General features: G+C 33.0%; 1 protein-coding gene across 4 annotated transcripts in view; it reads left to right on the top strand.

The window, feature by feature from the left end:
- Window positions 1-22,082, top strand: part of LOC110377185 (modifier of mdg4) — a 452,561-nt gene that overhangs the window by 113,527 nt on the left and 316,952 nt on the right. The window lies entirely within an intron of this gene.

Below are 22,082 nucleotides of genomic sequence, written 5' to 3'. Positions count from 1 at the left end.
GCAATATGCACGTTGTTCCCGCCGTAGAAAACGATAAAGCATAATAAAACAATTGTAGCATCCATTTTCAAAAGTGTTTAAATATAAAATATCCTATAAATGGGATCTCGTTTTCTGTGTAAATAAGAACTCTCTGTTTCTGAATACAGCATGTGAAATATTACTATTAGAATATTAAAGTTCCATTTCTCTAGTCCCTTCCATGTAATTGACGTTGCGATAATTTTGATTAAAATATAAAAAATAGTTTGCAGTGCAACGATAATTTATGCTATGAATTTGTATGTCAATAGATTTACTGATTTCTGTAAATACCAAAAGTATGAAGTTTAATAAACTTTTCAGTGTTTGAATGACGTTTTTTCTTATTTTTGTACATTCCAAGCTAGCACCACCAGTTAAATTTCGGTTTGAATGATTGGCTTAAATGGCAATGAGCTTATGGGTAAACTTCAATTATGTTTATTAAAAAAATATTTATTTTCCAGGAAGAACATTCTTTGCGGTGGAAAACGGAAGAACTTACTTATACCATGAAGGTTATCGTCACAGGATAAATGTCAAAGCTGGTGATAAAATATGGTGGATTTGCTGTCAAAGGGACTCCAAGACTTGCAGTGGATCGCTGGTGTCATACAGAGGGCTGGTGCAGAAGAAAACTGCGCACACACACTTAGCATAGCGATCTATAATGTTATTTAGTAGTAAGAAACTAGCTTATTTGTTTTAAGAACTCTGTATTTATAGCAATAAGGTATTGTTGCTATGTTTTTACATGTTTACCTCATCATCATCATCCTCCTGCCCTTATACCAATTTTATTTGGGGTCGGCGCGGTTTACCTATAAGATAAAATGATTTGAAAATGTTAAAAAACATGTGTATTTTATAAGTCGCACATTCTTTTAATTGCTTATTTTTTCAGTTCGTCGGTGCTGGAAAATTATAGTAAGTAGTAAAAAACTTATCACAAAATAATGTTAAATGCTAATATATTTTATAGAAAGAAACATGTATTTCATTCTGCTCACATTCTCAGTTTTTTTTAAATAGCACATTAGATATCATACCTACTTAAAAAAAAACTTGTTTTCTTTATTGAAGTAGAACCTGTGACTAAAGGAGAAAACACTGAATGAGTTGAAAATTCAAGTGTAATGAACAGTTTCGAATGCTAATCTCAAATGGCTTTATTACAGGCACGACCTACGTTACCGAGGTCGGGGGTAAAAAGTACCTCCATTGTGACGGCTATCGTTACAGGATCAACAAGTCTTCAGGGTGCAAAGTATGGTGGGTCTGCACCAGCCGGTCAGCCCACTCCTGCTCAGGGTCGGGAGTATCTTGCCGAGGCACATTCCGCAAGAAGATGGTACATTCTCATAAACCCTTCTATGCTCGTCACTTAAACAATATGAGTGAAAATGTGTTGTAGCGATTTGCCTATAAACGGTTATAATTAAGTAATACTTATCTAAATGCCATAGATTATTATCTTGTTTGGTGCCAAATTGTCCGTGAACGGTAGTCGCTCTATGTGCAATGCGATGTTGCAATAAACTGAAAGTTAACTATTTAATTTATCATGCACAGTCTAGCTCGATTACAAATCTAGTCTCCGTAAATAGTGAAGATGTATGTTGATTAAAAATTCTGGACTAAAAGTTCATCTAATCTATATAACACTTTATCTAGAATAAATAAACAATAACACAATGTCTGTCTACTTGTGGTGACTTTTAAATTAGCGCACTGGATAAACACATGTAGGAACTATTTCCCCTTTGTATCGAGATACATACTTACCTATATATATTTTTAAAGAGGATCACCTGAAACTGTACTGCGCTCAAGACTAAAAGCTTTATCAGTGGACGAGATCACAAGTAAATCACAAGGTAAGATGACGTTTTGGCGAGGTCGGTTCGTGGATGGATGAACATCTATGTGAGAGCGTGTCCTCCTCATTTCAAAGATGCGTTTAATTTTTGGGTTACGACTTTCATTTGGACATTTGGTACTTACGGGAAGGCAGAAGCTAGACACTCAGAAATGTCAACCAGTACCAAGATAACTAGAGATCGGGATCGGATGTTGGGGTGTCCGGGTAACTAGGTTGAGGGGGTCAAATAGGCTGTCGCTTCATTTAAAATACTTATACTCACTCGGCTGCGTCCTGTTAAAGTGGAACTACTACGTGCTTTATTTTTTCAGATTCCAACAGCCACATTTTACAAAAGGAACCAAATAGGACAAAATGTACGGGCTGTTACCAAGCACTTCGAATGTTTTTAAAATCTAGAGAGGCTGACAAAAAAGTTAAGAAAATGCACACGCGTTGTATGAAATGCAATAAATATCTAGTCTTAGTTGCTGCAGCGACAAACACACCAGTACCCTATTGTAAAAACCTTATTACATAATTAAATATATATATATGCGTATGTATTTGTAGGTATTGCCAGCCGATACTAACGTACGGCTTCAAAAAGACCGATTTAGTAGTTATTTAAAAAAAATATCAGAACCTCTTAAATATTTCATACACAAGCTAAACATAATTTTAGTTCAAATAAAATGCGGGACCCTAATGAATTTCTGACCACCTGACCGCCATTGAGAACAAAGACTAAAAAGGCAAGGCATCAACATTAATGTAATTTTTCTTTTCACAGAAACCGTGATAGTGCGTTCGTACGGTGATACATCGTATTTGTGGTACCACGGGTACCGCTACTCCAAGAGTAGGGAGTCAGGAGACAGGGTGTGGTGGGTTTGCAGCCGTCGCAAGACCATGCGGTGCCCGGCCACTATCGTCACGTTTGACGGACAACCCATAGAAATTAGTATTAAGAAACATACTCACAAAAACTATTGACATAGTATTATCTGCGTGACTTTTTTGTATTTTTATGCCTTTTGTTTTGACAAATATGTTTTTACTATTTTGATCAATTTGTGACTTTTGCTATACTAACAAAAATCTGTACAAAAAAGTTGACATCTGCCTGTATAAGAGGAGCACTTTTTACAGTTTTGAGACGTGGTTTGCAATTTGAATTTTACATATTAATGTGGTTGTGGTACGGTAAGAAGATAAGTATTTGATTATTACTTTCGCAATAATGATAACGAACGATACTTGTAGGATCTCTAGAGAATATTTTTAAAGTAACTTAAGTATATGCCATGACAACTTTGGTGACCATTTCCTTTTTCCTCTGAGGGATAAATTGTCAAGTATCTATATTGAACTTACTTGAGTTCTTCTTGTACTTGAGAACTTCTTTGTAACGATGTGATTGGTGTTAGTGAACGAAGTGCAATTTCATTGTTAATATTACTAATTAAAGCTTTTAATAATCTAGTCATTGAATCTCTATTCTGTGTGTATTGTTATTTATTAATTTAGGATTAATTCATCTACTTGTTATTGTTGTTTGGTGTTGATAAATAAATTGCTTTGTACTATACTTTCTTTTTTTTGAGATAGGTGGTTCAAAAAAATTTAATCGGGGAAAGTATCTGAAGATTGGTGCAAAACAGACATACCTGAAATCAGATGAACGTATAATTCTCTTAATATAACTCAAACCTCATCAAGGAGAATTTGTTAAATTATTAAGAATTCATGAAAAAGTTTACCTATTTTATGAAAGCAACTCTTCAACCTGTATATATTCAACTTTCCGTAGGCTCATCTCTCCAGTGTAAATAATGAGTATTTAACAAGTAATTTCAATTTCAGTAGCTCGGTTCGGTACGTCGCTCAGAGGGAACCCCGTCATCCTCGTGGGTCAGTTTCGATTTAACAAAGAACGAGCCAACGGCGTCAAGACTCGCTGGTCCTGTGTCAAGAAACGTGTCCTCAGATGTACAGCATCCCTGATGACCACTGAAGGTGTTATCATCAAAAGTTCTGGATTCCACAATCATGAATGATGGAACTGCTAATACATTCATCTAGCAAAATATTATTTTGAAAAAGAATCTCTTAAAGATTTTGTCGTAAAAAAGTTAGAAGCGAGATGACAATCAAAGTTGGAAGACCTTTGAGCAAGCGTTCTATAGAATTTTAATTCAAGTTAAAATTGAGGATTTATACGAATTTTTTTTTATTTGAAATTTATTGTTGTTACATAATAGAGAAATAAATAAGAGTTATTATTACCACGTGTTTTTATTTCTTTTCCCTACCTAAGAATTGATACCTAACTAAAATTGGCAAGATAGTGTTTTTTTTATATATTTAACCAAATGAGCACTTTACACGTTTTGTCCAACTTTTATTTGTACTTCAGGGTACCCGGTGCCGTCCTATTCGACTACACAACGCGGCAACATTCAGATGATTGTAGAAGGTTATCGTTTCTACAGATCCTACGCGGGTCAAGGATCCAAAGTTAAATGGAACTGCGTCAAAAGAAGCTGTAAAGCTTTCGCTGTTACTGTTGAAAAGGAACTTATTAGTTTAAATAATATACATTCTCATTAATCCCTCGTTGAGTTTCAATCAAACCGTGACCGGAATGCTAACGTGGCAATGCGGACACCTCCGCAGTTAGTTTTTAGTTTTTAATTTAGAAAACAATGGCGCTTTAATTGATAATTAGGATTTTAGAGTAAATTTTTGCAAAGTACACATTTCTTTTATTGAAATTTTGACGAAATTTACATTTTAGTTATGTACATTTTAGATTAACTGCGCACGAGTACATGCATAAAAGGAACAGAATAAAACAAATATTTCATTCTTTTCAGATTCCGATTCTGAATTAATTCCGGAATTCTTGAAATCTAAGTTTGGACGGCCGGTGATTGAGCTAGGCGGCTTCAGATACAACAAGCGATCAGACAGGAATGGCCGTCGCGCCAGTTGGCGATGTGTGAAGAAGCGCAGATTGCAGTGTCCAGCGTTTCTTGTGACTATGGACAAAGATGTTATCGAGATTAGGAACCGTCATAATCATAATTAGGCAGCTGTTAAACAGGGTTAGTTTGAGTTCACGCCAAACAGGAATCGGCAAAAAATATCAGCTTCTACGGAGTTTTTAGAATGAGTTTAACATCATCAAATGGGTCCATACTCGCGTTTATCTGACAGCTGTTTTTTTTTCTAATTCCTGTGTTGTTCAGATTTTCATTAGGTACACAGAACTAACCTTGTCTATGGACCATTGTTTATTATATTCTGTATATTTGAAAGCGTCTGACCTTTAATCCCTGACGGAAAAGAAGGGTATATTTTATCGGGTTATCACTAAGTTGTTATTTTAATATATTATAGGTACTTAGTCTGTCCAGCATGCAATACAAAGGCTTATTTTTTGTTTAGCGGTAATAATTGATATCAATGGCAAATTAAAAAAAAAAATTGAAGAAATGTATCCCTATTGTTTATTAATTAAGGATCATTAATACAATTTCATCACTTATAGCTAATATTGAGCAAACGATATTCATTAAATTTTGTTATCATTTTATTCGAGGAGAATTTCGGACTAGTTGTCGAACAAAACTATTGTAAATAAGGACTTATGTTTTAATATTGAAGCAGGTTAAAATATGTTTTAAGAAATTGTAAAAATTGTTGTGGTCAACTTAAATATAAGACATATTTTGAAAATATGAATTTTATTTAGAGCAATCATACAGACCTCTGTACATTTACAAAAATTCAAGGATATTATGTCATGGTTGATTTTCCTAAGTTAGAGCTTTTCAACAAACTGATTTTCCGAGAAAAGGATGGTACGTCAAAAGAAATGCATGGAAATCAACTGGGGTTCAAGTGTCTAGCGTGGCTATCTACAGCCTGTTGGAAATCTATAATAAGTATGTGTATAAATTCAGACATGAAAAATATCCCTATTTTTTGTGAGTAGTGTACTGTACATACTTGGAAAAGTATGTTGATACTCACAACAGTGTGCTAATGAATTCAATTTTCACGCAATGTTTTCATTACAGACGCGGTAATGGTCCCCACTGCTAGAGGGGGGATGAAGCTAATTCATGATAACGAAGTCTTCGTCAGGAACAAGAGTTGGGGCGTAAGGGCCCACTGGGTCTGTAGGAGACGACATTATGGCTGCAAGATGACTATACTGACCAATGGTACTAGTGTCGCCAAAATAACAGGAAAGCATTCCAACCATGAAAAGAAATAAACATAATTGGGAAATTACTGTGTAAGTAAGTATCGGGGGCTTAATACATTTTTTTTTTGTTCTTTTTAGTTGTAGCAAAGGGCGGGTCCAGCTTGTGGTCAAGTATTTTTTTTTAATGTTGTAAATATTTATTTTAATATAGGTACTACGCTAAAGTATCGGCATTCGGCCATTATTTTTGTGGGAGGGAATAATATAAGAGTAAAAGGTGTAATTTTTCTTTCGTATAAGGACTACGATAAAAATGTACTTATCAAGTATAGGTTTTATAGACCGCTAAATATAGTTAATCTATGTATTTTTATAAATAATCAATGAAGTGAAGAATAAGACGCGAGCGGAACGAGTTCGAATTTTTCTACGCCATGACGCGCCCCCTGGATCCGCTCTTAGTTGTAGCTTTCGTTATTCTATAATTTATGCCAACTTCATGGTAGTTAATCTAAAACGTTATATTGGGGTGGTGATCTAAGTCAGCTATTGTGGCATCTGACAAACCATATTGAGTAAATTCCAAATGATATCCAATACACAAAGTTCTTGCTTATACTAATTGCTTTTCAGATGCCGTAATAATATCGACATCTCGAGGAGGTCTGAACCTCATATTCGAGGACGAAATATACATGAAGAATAAGACTCAAGGGAAAATTACGTATTGGGTGTGCCGAAAGAAGTCACATGGATGCAAGGTTACCGCCCGTACTTATGAAGACAAAGTTATTAAAATTAATGGTAAACATAGTCATCACTAAGTGTTATACTGATACCAACGGCTAGTTGACCGCTGTCAGTTTCATGTAGATTTTGTACTATTGTATAGCATACTAGCTGTTCTATCCGTGCCCGAGGGAACTATTTCACGGACCCAGAAAAAAATATGTATGTAGGTACTGTGTATCAATTTATTTGAAATCGGTTCAGTAGCTTTGGCGAGAAAGTGCAACCGATAGAGTTACTTTAGAATTTGTATCTTTATAAAAATTGATTGCAGTTCGTTAGTCTGACTAAAATTCGAGAATGGTTGGACTGATTTTGCTTGTTTTGGTTTTAACATGTTTGTAGAGGTCCAGGGAAGTTTTAAACGATACGAAGTTCGCGGGATCAGCTAGTTAGAAATAATAATTTGAAATTATAAATAATTTTTATATTTTATTAATTCGGAAGTACACAAAAAATGGTTGGACTTTTTTTGGTTATGTTTAAGTTGTTTTTCTAATTTTCTTAAGTTTTACTGTACATAGTTACATACATGGTTAAATGATTACATTTGTACATAATATACTGTTAAAACTTACATTAAACATACTAAATTTTCTTTTAATTTCATTAAAATTGTTTATTGATATATGATTGTTATTGCTATAAATTAGATAAAAGATTTTTAGCTCGCTTTCAAAACGGACCTTTCCGTGTGTAGTCTAATTGAAGCTTCACAAAAAACAGGTGTGATTTTTTTGTATTTCAAATAGCTAAATTAAGTAGATACCGATTGATGATTACCATCAAATACACATTATTTTTCTGTTAAGCATATTTCTTTCTTTAAATAATTTTGCTTACCTTTTTGTCTCCAAAAAAAAGGAATGTAAATATACTAAATACATATCTTACTTATTTATATAACCTCTAAGTTATAAATGTTTTACATGTACAAACGTTTATTTTCAGAACTTACTTACTTGACAAACATTCGAGGTGGTTATTCTTTGCAATATGAAGATATGGTATTTATAAAAAATAAAGTGAGAGGCCAAAAAATATACTGGGTTTGTAGGAGACGGCGTCAACGGTGCAAGGCAAGCCTTATTACATTTAATAATGCATTTGTGCGAATGAATGGCGAACACAACCATTAGGGGGCGTACATAAAATACGTGAGATGTTTAAGGGGGGGAGGGAATCGAGTCAAATCACATCTAATGATACGTTGGAGAAGGAGGGGTCGAGCAAATATCATGCAAATTTTTTTCTGAATGAAACAAAAATAAAATATTATACCATTTTGGTCCATTTACTCCAGAATGTTACATTTTGGAAAATCTCACTAGAGATTGGAGGATGGGGGAGAAGCTTGAATAAAATCCCACGACATCTCACCAAGGACCGAGGGATAAACAGAAAATTAAAAAAAAAACACCTCGCGTAATTTATGAACGCCCCTTTATTGAATTTAGTCTACAGTAATTTTTCGTTTATTGTTGTTATTTTTTTTTATTAAATGATTTATTTATATCTTAAGTTGTGACTAATCTAACACAGATGTTGTAACTTAATCAATAGTTAGAAAAGTCTGTGAGCCTCCGGTTTTGTCACCATATTTTGTGGCCGAGGAATCATCGTTAGAAATCATCTTGATCTAAATAGCAATAAATGTTGTAACAAAAAGTGATTATATGGGTCCTAATCGAGTGATATTTACATATATGGAATAAATATGTTTAATGATTTTATTTGTTTTTTTAAAAAGAAAAAAATATTACATGAAATTACAAAATTTAAATGCGTTTGTGTTTTTGATTTAATTTTTGCTTTTCATCTTCTTCGTTACACTAGATATTTTTGTTGTAGTTATTTTCGGATAACTAATTTTAGGAAGGTACGGCTGCACCGGTTCAATATCAGCAAAGGCAGGCGAGCAATTTTGAGATGTGTCAATACCTCTAGAATAATGAAATGTCCGGTGCGCGTGATCACCAAAAATTGTGATAGTTTATATACAATATTCTAAATGAATATAATCACTATTAATATCGTTTGATACTTATGTACTTGAAAATTGGCCTTTCTTGCCCTTGGCTGAATTCATTTGCGCTGCTTAAGTATAATATTAGCTGAATTGTATTTTCTGATATGTTCCTGTTATGTACCTAATTGTATTTAGTTGTACAGCACAAATATATTTTTGTACTTAATTGTAAATATTAATCTACAGTACCAACTTTATTTATGTTCTACTGATCATTTCTACAAGTGTGTTTTCTAAGCTAAAGAAATATGATCGTTAAAAAAATGGGTAGTTATTTTAATTGGCAATTGATCAATTAGTGCACAAACAAACGGTGTTATTTGCGATGTCTTGTCAAAACAAACATTTTATTTCATAAAATTTTATAATTACAGCGATTTTTGGAACTACATCTTATGGCAAGCGATGCTTATACGTCGGTCTAAATAGGTATACTGTTCATCAAAACGAGGGTGTGAAGATCAGGTGGAGGTGTGTGAGGAAAACCACCGGCTGCCAGGCTTTCGTCATGACTATAGACAACATCATCATCAAACAACGAGGGGTTCACAATCATTTATAAATCATCAGCATCATATAAGGCATTTAATACAAGCTGTTGATTTGCATCCGTGCCAAATTCAAGGCAGTTCTCACAAATATGAAAATAATCAATTGAAAGTATGGATACAGCTGATATGTGCTCGGTGCTGCTTTTTTTGTTATTGTAATTTAATAGTATTTCAGAATTAACCCAATTTTATAAATGAAATTAATGAATGATCGTTGCGTATGCTTTGTGTGAGAGCACAGCGCGGATTTAAGGTAACACACGCGCCGTGTTTAAACACGGCTGGGTGACACTGACTGATTTCTGTAAATTATAAAATTACGTACCACTTTTATTGTTGATTCGGCGTCCTTGAATTTAGCACGGATGCAAATCAACAACTGTATTATTCTCATAAATTAAAATGTAAGGCTCCGATTCCAGTAGGTGTAAAGGTTTAAACCAAATGAGCGAATGAATAATATTTTCAGCTTCGCAAATCGTATCATAGCCGTGTTTTGACTTGTTAGAAAACTCTTGTTAAATATAAAATTGAACTTTGACCATTTTTACGTGCATTTGTAAAATAAAGTTGTTCTAGTGTTTTAATAGTTCATTATTATACAATGTATTTATTTATTATTATACATTATTTATATTATAATATTAATTTATTATACAAAGTAATTTATTTGAACTGGTGCCAAGTAATCCTAGAAACTAAATATGGTTTCAAGATGATCATTTAGACTCCTTGTTGTTGTAAGTGGTCAAAGGGTGTTTTCGTTTAAAATAAATAAATCTGATCAACACGGGTAGCTTAATTTATTAAAATTCAATGTAAATAAATTATTGTAAAATTTTGTTTGAAAATAAATGTTAAATAAAGATTATTTTTGTTTTTGATAGTGTCTAGCAAATCAAGTAAGTATAAAACGAGAACGAAGTGCCTAAGCATTTAAATTGTGAGTACTTAATATCTGGATCCTGTCGTACATAACAACAAAAAACTGTTTTCCAAGACAATAACTTTATCGCTCTCTTACTATACTTTATGATTCAGAAAAAATGTTACCCATCAATTTATTTCCTTTCAGTAAAAATCATACAAACGGAACCAAGAAAAGTAGAAATAGTAATTCAGAAAATAGAAACATTGAATGAATTTAAGCTACAGAAATACAAACTGAACAAAGTAGTAGAAACACTATTACCTAAAATAGAAACAGTGAATGAAGTAAAACAACAAACAGATAAACAAAACGAAACAAAAAAACTAGAAACCCCATTACAGAAAATGACAACAATGAATGAGAAAATAGAAAAAATGAATAAAGTTAAACAACAGAAAGATAAACAGAAGGAAACAAAAAAAGTAGAAATGCTATTACAGAAAATTGAAACAATGAATGAAGTTAAACAACCGAAAGACAAACAAAATGAAACAAAAAGTGTAGAAACACTATTACAGGAAACAGAACCAATGAATGAAGAAAGAAACAAAACTCTGAAATACAAAAAGAAAACAAAACAACAACATCTCGACAAGAAAATAAACTAATATACGAAGAACCTAAACGAAATGATGACGAAGAAGTTGAAGAAGGTTTGATCCTAAGAACTAAATCAGGAAAGCAAATGCTTGTAGTTAAAGGCAACAAATATTTTAATGAGAGAGAACGAGGCTGGAAGATTGAGTGGCGATGCTCAAAACGATGTACCCTCGGCTGCAAGGCTAATATTGTGACTGTACGAGACAAAATTGTTAGACGCAATGAGTATCATAATCACAGCAGCGGTCCTGATTATATGAAATATGGCTATTAGTGAAGATGGCTTAAGACCCTTTTCTCTATAAGAATATACATTTATTGTCTTAGTTTTTTTCGACATAATATAGGCTTGTTATTTTTTCCAATCAGTTGAAAATTGGAAAAATAATATAGCAAACACACGTTCCCATTAAACATGATTAAATGTGTCGTTTTTTCTTGACCTTATTGTAGTAGTATTTTTTAAGTTCGCGCAGGCAAGGTGAAGTTCTAGTCATACCGATCACAGGGATTTGAAAATTATGATCTCTATATGATTCACATCTATGTAAAAATACTCATTAACCATATTTTACTGATCTGTTAAATTAAATATAAATGTATTAAGTAGTGTTTCAAAATAGTATTTTATTCTCACTATCACAGACATAATAATGTACAAAAAAAATATTGATTAAATATTTATTGAACCTAAATGTTTAAAGGTATAATGTGGTGTTGTATAAAAATAAAATGACATAATGTAGACATATCTTCAATTTTATTCTAAAGCTTTCACTTCATCCTAAACACTTTTTACTATGATCCCGCAATAATACAATACCTTCTTTTTTTAGAATATTTGGTACAAACACCCCGAGGTTGTTTTTTCATGGTGAACAACTATAAGTTCCATAAGAAGAGACAGACTGACAAGAGAGTGGAGTGGAGATGTGCCAAGCGCAAGACTCTGGGGTGCAAGGCTACCGTCACTACCATCTATCAAACTGTCGTGAAGCGTGGTCACCACGAACATAATCATTGAAAAGTTCATTTTGTTTATAGAAGGTAAAATTATCGTTTAATTGTTTATTTTCGTTATCGTTACAATAATTTTACTTTCACAAATCTATTTGGAAATTATAATTAAGCATTTTTAATATGTTTTACTCAGCTATATATTAAAAGGTCTATTAATGTAATGTGCATATAAGTTATTATGGATGTGAAAATTAAAAATCTTGAGAGTGTTGCGTATGAACGTTGTTTTTTTTAATTTTGATTTAATCGAACAGGATTTGATTATGATATTTTCAGTATTCTGCCTACTAAGGTATACTTCATTTCGTGGTTTTGATTTAAATCTGACTTATAAATCAAATATTTCTTTTATTAAATCATTTTTTTTAATACAATTAAATTATAGACATCTAAAAAGAACAGTCTATTATTATTAATAACTCCTAAGTAAACCTACTTAATCAGTGCATGATACTAAAACTAGTGCTTTTAGTCAGCAGGCTTGACTAACCACAAATCTACACAGCTTCAATGTAATGTTGTTCCGTTTCAGAGAAGCATCATTTCTTCATCAAATCTGGTCAGCAGATTATTCTAGTCCTAGGTGACGTCAGATACAACCGGTACAAAGAAGTCAAGGATAAAACCTTTTGGAAATGTGGAAGGAATAAGGCGGGGTGCAAAGCATCGGTCATCACTTCAAATAATGAAGTCTTGCAGTTCAAGAATTTCCATAATCATTAATGTCCTTCCATTATTTTTATCGTTTAAATTATCGTCCGCGTTTATTGTTTCAAAAACGATATTATTCTCAAGTCTGAATTCTTGTGACGATTTTTAAAATTTCCTGTAGGAATTAGTGTGATATTTTGGATTACTTCAGGATTTTATTCGACTTTTATTTACACTGTGATAATTGCATAGTTTACTATGCAAAGTGATTTATTTTTTTAAAATATATTTGTGCTTTAGTTTTTATGACATCTTTATTAAATTGCATAGCATTTTCGTCTTACGTAGTATGTAATAGCTATTAAAATAGCATATTGTATAATCGACATTTAAACTGATAAATTGTAATCCAATATTAATGAATAATGACGTAGTGATCTCAGTCTTTATGCATTTTTTAGATATTAAGCAATCTCAATTTTATTAGTATTAACAATATTCTAGTCATTTGTATTAAGGTTTATAATCCGATTTATAATTCGATTCGTATTTACATGAACAGACAAGCCGAAATAAGCAAAAGTTATTCAACATCTTGTTTTTTGAGTTTTTCTGACTCGTCTTATGAATTGTTTGACTTATCTGATTTGTCTAATGTGACATCAGATGGGAAAGAAGGATAATGTTACTTAACCCTTCATGTGCTTAGTAACTTTTGTTTAACTCGGTCTGAGAATAGCTCAGTATAACAATTATCTAGTCATAGGTAGCTGTAGTTTTAGTCAGTTCATATAATATAATCATGAAAGCCTTTTATATCGTAATCGTCGTAAAATAATGATGAAAAAATAATGTTTATTCAGTAGCGTGATTTTGGGAAGATAAAAAGTACATAATAATATGTTGATATTAATTATCGAATACAGCGTATCGATAAAAAATAATATTTAAATGAGCTTAATGATACGAGTACGTATTTTCGATTTGTTACGATCTCATAATAGTGTAGTGAAAATGAATTGTCTTTAGTTTTTAGGTATTAATATACCTACATATGAACATTTTAATACTTTAACTTTCCATGTGCTATCTAAACGTCAAACTGACGTTATTGTCTGATATGAGCTTTTACTTAATGTATCGATTTCCGTCTAAATGGTCTACATTCCTTGATCATTAATATTATACATAAATGATTTAAATCGTCATCTGTGTTGTTATTTTAATGGTTTTTAATACTTAAGTTTTGAGACTTTTTTTGCAGTGTTATTTTTTCATTTCTTTTATCTTATTTAATCTATGAACTTCAGAAGTTATACAACAGCGTATTTCTATTTTACAGAATTATACTACGTGGAGAATTGGTTTGGTAACATGACCATGGTCTTCCGGAATGAGAGGTACAACAAGAGCACTGATCGAGACGGGCGGGCTGCATGGCGGTGCGTGAAGAGGAACAAAGGATGTCGGTCTGTGGTTGTCACGTTTATGGGCGCTGTTGTACAGTGTACCGAACATAATCACGGTAAATCGCCAGTCAGAAATAGTAAAGCAACAACGTAAAACAATAGTAAAACAATTTTGCAATATATTTGAAATGGTTTTTTTACGTAGTTCAGCTTTTGGCGAGAACTAGAAAATCGTTCATAATGTTCGTAAAGTCTGACTTTGTTCGATCTATATCTTTTTCACGCAACAATTTGGTACTACTCGCCTTAACAAAAGTTGAAGTACGTAAAAAATCCTTTCTAATGGCATATAGCACGTCGATAAACCTCTATACATTTTTGCTGATTGTCCTGTCACTTCGTGTATATCTTGTTTGTAGCTGTAATTCTTACGGTAGGTTGCACCCTTCAACTATAATGATAAGCAGACCATTTTCAGCTGTCAAATCGCCTACCAATGGGTAGCTAGTTTATCGTTGTAGTTAAATGTCGCAACTGTGTGGTAATAGCTTATGTATAAGGAACTAATATAAATTAATAAAGAACATAAAAAATATTATGTAAGTTTTAGATAAATATATTAGCATGAAATCATTAACATATAAGTACCTAGGTACGAGTAAAATGTGAAATATCTATTTTTATCTGAGTAAATAAGTAATGAATTTAATGTTTCCTAATGAATTGAAAATAAAAAATTCGCTTTAATTTTTTTACTTCAAATCTAATTTACCTACAGTGTTTTAAGAACCTAGGCGTGTAATTAAAATATTTGTATTTAAAATAATGTATTATTTATTGTCAATAAACTGAAATCATTCATCAACCCACAAGAGTCAAACGGACACAGTGACCTTTTGTTTAATTCTTATATGAAGGTATGTTGTTTATTTCGAATTTAGATTACAAGAACACATTGGTGTTAGCTTGTATCTATATATGGTATCTATTCAGCATTTATTGTTATTAGTATTGACTTATAACAATAAATCTATTCAATACTAATAATCAATACTAATAACAATAAATGCTGGATAGATACCATCATCATCATCAAATATCAGCCAATTGCCGTCCACTGCTGAACGTAGGCCTCCCTCAAGGAACGCCAACCATAGGTAATATTAATTGATTATGACTAATTTATTCTGTGTGTTTAACAGGACAACGCAAGCAATCCCATTCGACGAGATTTAGACGAAAATTAAAAGAAGATCCTGAACGTTATGCCGAATATCTGCGGTTGGAAAGGATTCGTGACTCAAAACGGAGAGAAGAAATGAGAAGGAAAATGGAGGAAGATGTCAGTTTGCGAATATTGGCTAGAACCAGGAGCAAAGAGAGAATGCAGGCATTTAGAATGCGGCGTAAACAGAATCGTGAACATTAGAAAACCTGACATCATGTAGTTGGAGCCAGAGGAAACCCCTGATTGAAATAGAAAAAAAACTGGATTGAAATTCGTCAATCCAAACTAATATTATAAATGCGAAAGTAACTCTGTCTGTCTGTCTGTCTGTCTTTCTGTCTGTCTGTCTGTCTTTTCTTCACGCCTAAACTACTGAACCGATTTGTGTGAAATTTGGTACAGACATAGTTTGAAACTTGAGAAAGGACATAGGATAGTTTTTATTACAAAAAAAATAAATAAAAAAAATATTCCGGACATATAGCGCCATCTATTGGTCAAATCAAAAATCTGTTGGTAGTCACTACTCCACGCGAACGAAGTTGCGGGCAAAAGCTAGTTTATAAATAAGTAGATTTGATTTTGGTTGATCTTAAGTGATTTGATGTTGCATCCGCGAAATGTAAACCCTTCAATCATATTATTACACTTTATGACAGTAATTGCTAATTTTATTCGGCAACATATAACTATTAAGTTTCCTTAGACTATAAATTAAATGTTAACATTATCATTATTAAATAGAAAATAATATCTAGGTAATATTTAAATTACAACAGATCTCAATTGAAATTCAATGTTTTTTTACAGAATTCGTGGCGTCACTCCTCAGGGCCAGATTTTGCACCAGGGAGACCACAAACATATACATAGGAGGACACAAGTTCTTCAGACATTCCCGATCTCTCGTCGGCAATAGAATAAGATGGACTTGTGCCAAGAAGCACAAACACAAATGCAAAGCATCAGCTGTCACTATCGATGGCATCGTGGTCTCAACCACGGGACTCCACTCACACACTTAAATGTACGGGACACATTGCCTGCTTGTGGAATTGAGCGATAATGAACCTTATGCTTGAAGCATTAAGACTGTATTTTGTGGATGTATTTTATTAATTTATAATCGTTTGTAACAATTCCAATTAAGTTAAAATTCTTTATAAAAACGTAAGGAACTTTCATCTACATCAGATTTTTCGACAGAGATTTCTAGGTATTTTAAAAGTAACGTAAATTTAAAGAGAATAGGGACTACGTGAAATTTAAATTTCACCTTTCGGTGCGTTTTTGCTGATGTAGAGACTTTATTGAGAATTTTGTCGTGCCTTGAGAAATTCTGAAATATTTATGAAAAAATATCAATAATACATTATCGATGTAGAATTTGGGAAAGAATTAAAGTATTTATGTCGAGTTGGAATCTAGCGAAGATCGTGGAATAAGAAGCGGCATGCGATTGATACTTCATGCTTAGTGATTCCTGCTACCTACTCTTATAACTTGTGCATTGTTTAATGTTCCGTGCTAGCGACGAGTACAGAACCCATAATATTTATATCGTTAATACTTTTATAAAACTTAAAAAATGACCCATTGGAATAACTATGTAGGACCTTTATCAAAACAATACTAAAACATATGCCCATGTCGATGGGTAGAAAAATAACTGGACTTTCAAAGCAGGCAATTTTAACTTATTAGGTGTTATTGGAAAATTACTGTGAATTGATCTAAATGTAATATATTTTTATAATATTTAACGTATTATGCACATTCCAATTGTCTAAGTACATAATGTCTATGTAAGTTTCGTTAAATGTTTGAGATAATGTAATCGTTGTTATTGTAATGATAAAGTAATGTTACCAAAGGAGCTTTCAAATTTACTGGTCATGGAAATCATCTTAAAATTGTTTTATAATTTTATAAATATTTAACAATGTGTAGTAGTATTGAGGTATTTGAAAAGTATAGTAATGATTATCTGGTTGGTAAATCCGAAAAGTATTGTTTTATTAACTATATTATAAGTATTTAGTGTTTGTAAATACTGCGTCTCGTAAATGTATAAAATGTTTGTCTTTTCTTGCTTTTGTTTGTTTTTATATTTTGCACATTTGTTTTTGTTTAAATGGTGCTTTTGTTTTTTTTATATCACTAGAGTGATAGACGATGACATGATAGTTCTTAAAAAATCCTCTGAGTATTTTAAAAATAAATCTTTTTAATCATCAGTATTTTAATTTACAGTTTGCGTTATTTATTTATTTTAGACTTGAACAGTACATAATTAAGTATTATAATTAAAGTCTCATCAATTAACGATTATAGATTTTAAAGATAAGAACAGTCTTTATTCTGCTGGCTAAAACAGTGTAAGTTCATAGAAGTAAAAAAAAAAACTGAAAAGTTAGTCATTGATTTATCACACACTGAAGATTTTACGTAAAACTTAAAGATTTCTCAATATCAGTAATCAGTATCATAAAAATTAGAACCAGACCACCTCATATTGTGCCTTTTTCAGGCCAAGTAATACATATGATGCGAGGAGGTAGCTGCTTGCTGGTGTTTGACTACTTGTACAACCGCAAACGAAGGTCGAGAGATACATGGCGCTGGTACTGCGTGAAGTACCACCTGGGCTGCAAGGCTGCAGTCCTCACAGACGACCACCATGTGGTTGTGGAAACCTCCGGAGAACACAACCATGGAACTCCAAAGCTGTTGAGCGGCCCCGGTGGAATTTATTGTGTCCCCGGTGATAGATAGATAGATAAAACATTAATTATTCATTACAAACAAAAGATACACAATAAGAAATAATAAAACAAAAAGTGGATTAAAAGAGAAACATAAAAATACAACCAGAAATTAACGGCGCGGTGCATTATGTCTAAAGTTTGTACCGAATGGGACTGAATGGATGTGAAGGCACTTGCATGGCTATGTCTAATATTCAGCATGTCTATGACTGTGTGTGGTTTATAATGTGGGGATACAGTAGTGGAGTTAATTTTATTTCAAATGTAAAAAGACTGTAGGTACTTTACTTATTACAAGTTAAAACTACAAGCTATTCCTTTGTATACATATTCCTCTATATTAAAACAAAAAGTAAAATATGATGCGAGAAGAGATCTTACGATCAAATTATATGGCAGCGTGTTTTTTTTAGTGTACCAAGAAACAGTGGGTCATCGACTAGAGACAGATAGATATGATGAGGCTCTCATTCGCAAGAGGTGCAGGTTCTGCTACAGAAGAACTAAGCAAGAAGATTCCGGACTCTCTGCTAGAAGAAAGGCAAAAAGAACCAATACATTCTGTACTGGCTGTAAAGGAAAACCTTTTATATGTATCAAGTGTTTTAATTTTATGCATAAGAAATTGTGAATGACTCAAATAATTAATGTTTTAATATTTAATTTGTTTTTTATCACTGGTAGAAACTTAAAGAAAAAATCTAATTTAATATAGAAGCTTATCTGTATAGGTACAGTTACTGTTTCATGAGAATTGAAATATATTTTCAGACGAGCCCATGTTCGTCAGAACTCCTCGAGGGCAAACACAATTGATAATAGGACGGTACAAGTTCATGAAGGATCGCGAGAGCGGCTTCAAAACAAGATGGCGTTGTATCAAGAAGAACAATTATTGCCTCGCTTCTTTAACTACCATAGATAATGTCATAGTCAAGTTCGGTAGAGAACATAACCATGATTAGGAAAATCTGTTCTGATTTGTTATTTATTTAATTGTTGTTAATAAAATATGAATGCAAATATTAGTTCGAAAAAGTAAGAAACCTCTGAATCATTGTCTAAGTTGCGCAAACGTTCAATTTAAGATTAACAAAGTTTTTGATTTTCAGGGTTGATACACGCAATTAGCGGCTGTTTACAAGTCTTACAATAAGTAGGTATACCAAGTTTTATACTAAACCAAACAATGTAATCTATTTCAGGAAAACTAATAAAAATGGGTAGAAGTGACAGCCTTTTAGTTTTCGGGCATACATACAACAGGCGTCAGTGTGCGAAGCAGAACCAACTTCGCTGGTACTGCACGAGGTACCACCACGGGTGTAGGGCAGCTGTCCTCACCACTAAAGAGTTGATGGTCACCCACTGTATTGGCGAGCATCAGCATGAACCGCCCAAGTTCTACCAGAGCTCAGGGAAACTTCATGTCAGTCATAGTCGATCAGAATACCCGGCGAAGCAACAAGATTATGTTAAGTGTTTTTTCTGAATTTTATATGGATGTACGTGTGAGTAACAAATACTGAAACGTCACTTAATTAATGTTAAGTTCTGCTCAAACGTCATTATTACCTACTTGCGTCTCATATCACTTGTCAGTGGCAGAATCGTCGACATCGACATCGACGGCATTGATTGCCAGAAACAAAAATAGAATAGAATAGAATCTTTGTGACACTATAAACTGCGGCAACAGAAAGACTTTCAAATGATTTCGGGGTATGATTTATACTTTTGAGGAATATGGATACAGAAAAATGAACATTTGAGAAGAATGATGCTGAAGTATTTTTTGACTTTATTACAAGGCAGTGACGCTTCTCTATCGTTTGAATTTAACGATTATGTTGTGATTCTAAAGCGATTTATTGTGGCTTTAAAATAAGTAGAAATAAAATATCTTATTACAAAAATAAATAGTTTGAATTTATTTGTGTCTGGTGTCTGGTAACTTTAAGGCTTGAAAATTATACATCTTACATCACTATTAAAATTCAAAATGAAGATCTAAGTGGCTAAACCGGTCCCAATTTCAATATTTCAGTGGAATATGTGTCTAATTGCAAGGGCAAGACGCTAGCAGTTTTTCAAGGATTCACTTATTACGATTCTCAGAAACTTAGAGATAATACGGAGTTTGGTATGTGGAGATGCACTCATGGGTACCCGTGTAAGGCACGTTTTAAAACCGACCACATGGGTGTTATAGTCAAAGTTACTTCTTTGGTTCATACGCACGAACCCCCGAGACTCGTCATCAAAAATGGAGTAGCTTTAAGGATCCGCAAACTACAAACTTTATAAATGTATAATTTTCTCCTTTATCTACATACAGTTTCATATCAAAGAGTATTTTGTTATTAATCAAGAGTTAGATTGTTATAGTACCCCGTTAATCGTTTTACTTGGGAAGTGTTCTATTTGTTTTTCCACTTGTGGGTATATTTTGTATACCAATAAAGTGATATTTTCAATGCTTTTTATAATTTGTTATGTTTGACTTGAATATCTCACCTTAAAACGGAAAATATTGGTCTGAAGTTCCTGTAATTTATGATTATATTTTTTCAGTTAAATGGTACCGAAAATCCAGTGGTAAAGAGGTTGCAGTGCTGCAAGGATACACATTTTATCTAGACGATTGTCGAAGTAAAATCACTGATGTATACAGGTGCACTGTAGGAAAAAAATGCAAAGCCCGATTTGTCATTACAAAAGGCAGAGAATTTGTGAAATCTTGCTACTTAACACACCAGCATGCACCCCCAAAGCATATTATACGTAATGGTGTTTATTATAGAATTTAAAACACACGTCAAGAAAGGAATGGATACACGTAGTATGGATTGTTGAGGCCCTTGCCCCCCGTTCTCTTGCACGGAATAATAATACCTACAGGTGGGGTGCAACTTGAGGGGTTAGTGTGCAATTATTGTTGTTGCCCCAAGCCAGGCATGATTCTTGTGATAGCCAAGCTGTGTACGATATTAGTAATGTGACAATTTTGTGCAAGTGACACGTTCGATACATGAATGTAATAAATGTATTTTTAATGTTATTTGAGTGTATGTGCTTGGTAACTTAACTGAAACTGTGCATAGTTTACCCCTAGTGCGTTATATTGTCAGTCTGTTTTTCTCAAAAAGTTCTATTTACAAGACGTTGTTGGATTATAAACCATTGTTACTTTATGTGCAAATAATGTTGTTTTATTCACCAGAATGTACCTATTTTATTTTACAGTGGTGTGGTATCGGAAGCCATGTGGGAAAGAAATAGCCGTGCTTAATGGATACACATACTTCTGCGATCGTCGAACTAAGACCACAGAGACTTATGTCTGTACTGCAGGTAAACTCTGCAAGTCTCGATTCATTATGACAATTGATAGATTGTTTATGAAATCAGGTCGATTGGAACATCATCACAGACCTCCAAGGTACACTGTAGATCCAACTGGTGTCTATTATAAATGTAAATGACATTTGTCTTTTGTTTTTTTTTTGTTTATGGAGAATAAATAGTTCATTTTTCATAATGTGTTTAATTTTTTGTATTTCGTAAATGGTGTGATTCCAAACTAATGAACTCATTATTATTTTGCTTACTTATCATATGGGTTGGTAGCTTTATGTAACTAAAAAAAACTGGTGTTCGGGCAAAAAAATGGTATTGCTTTGAGTGGGATGATCAATTTAATGTTGATTGGAACAAACTCCTTCTGCTTACTGAGGAAACCTTGAACGATGCGGCTTATTTTTGGGAATTTCAAACGTACAGCATTTTGTACAGGTTAGGTGCAACCAAGGTATAAAAAAATACGTTTGTATCTACACCTTACAACAGTATGTTTTTTTACCTTGTTGCAATCGGAAGGTTGGCTACTCTTATACGTTCAGCCAGGGTTGCCGTTATTGCTAACTACGAATCTTGCTTACAAAACATATTTGATATACATAAATAATTGTCACTTTCAGCAATACGCTTTACCAAGACGAAGAA

This window comes from Helicoverpa armigera, chromosome 14 (genome assembly GCF_030705265.1).
Source record: "Helicoverpa armigera isolate CAAS_96S chromosome 14, ASM3070526v1, whole genome shotgun sequence".
In the NCBI taxonomy this organism is placed as follows: Eukaryota; Metazoa; Arthropoda; class Insecta; order Lepidoptera; family Noctuidae; genus Helicoverpa; species Helicoverpa armigera.
The sequence above is the reverse complement of the archived record's forward strand: the minus strand, read 5'-3'. Positions and strand labels throughout refer to the sequence as shown.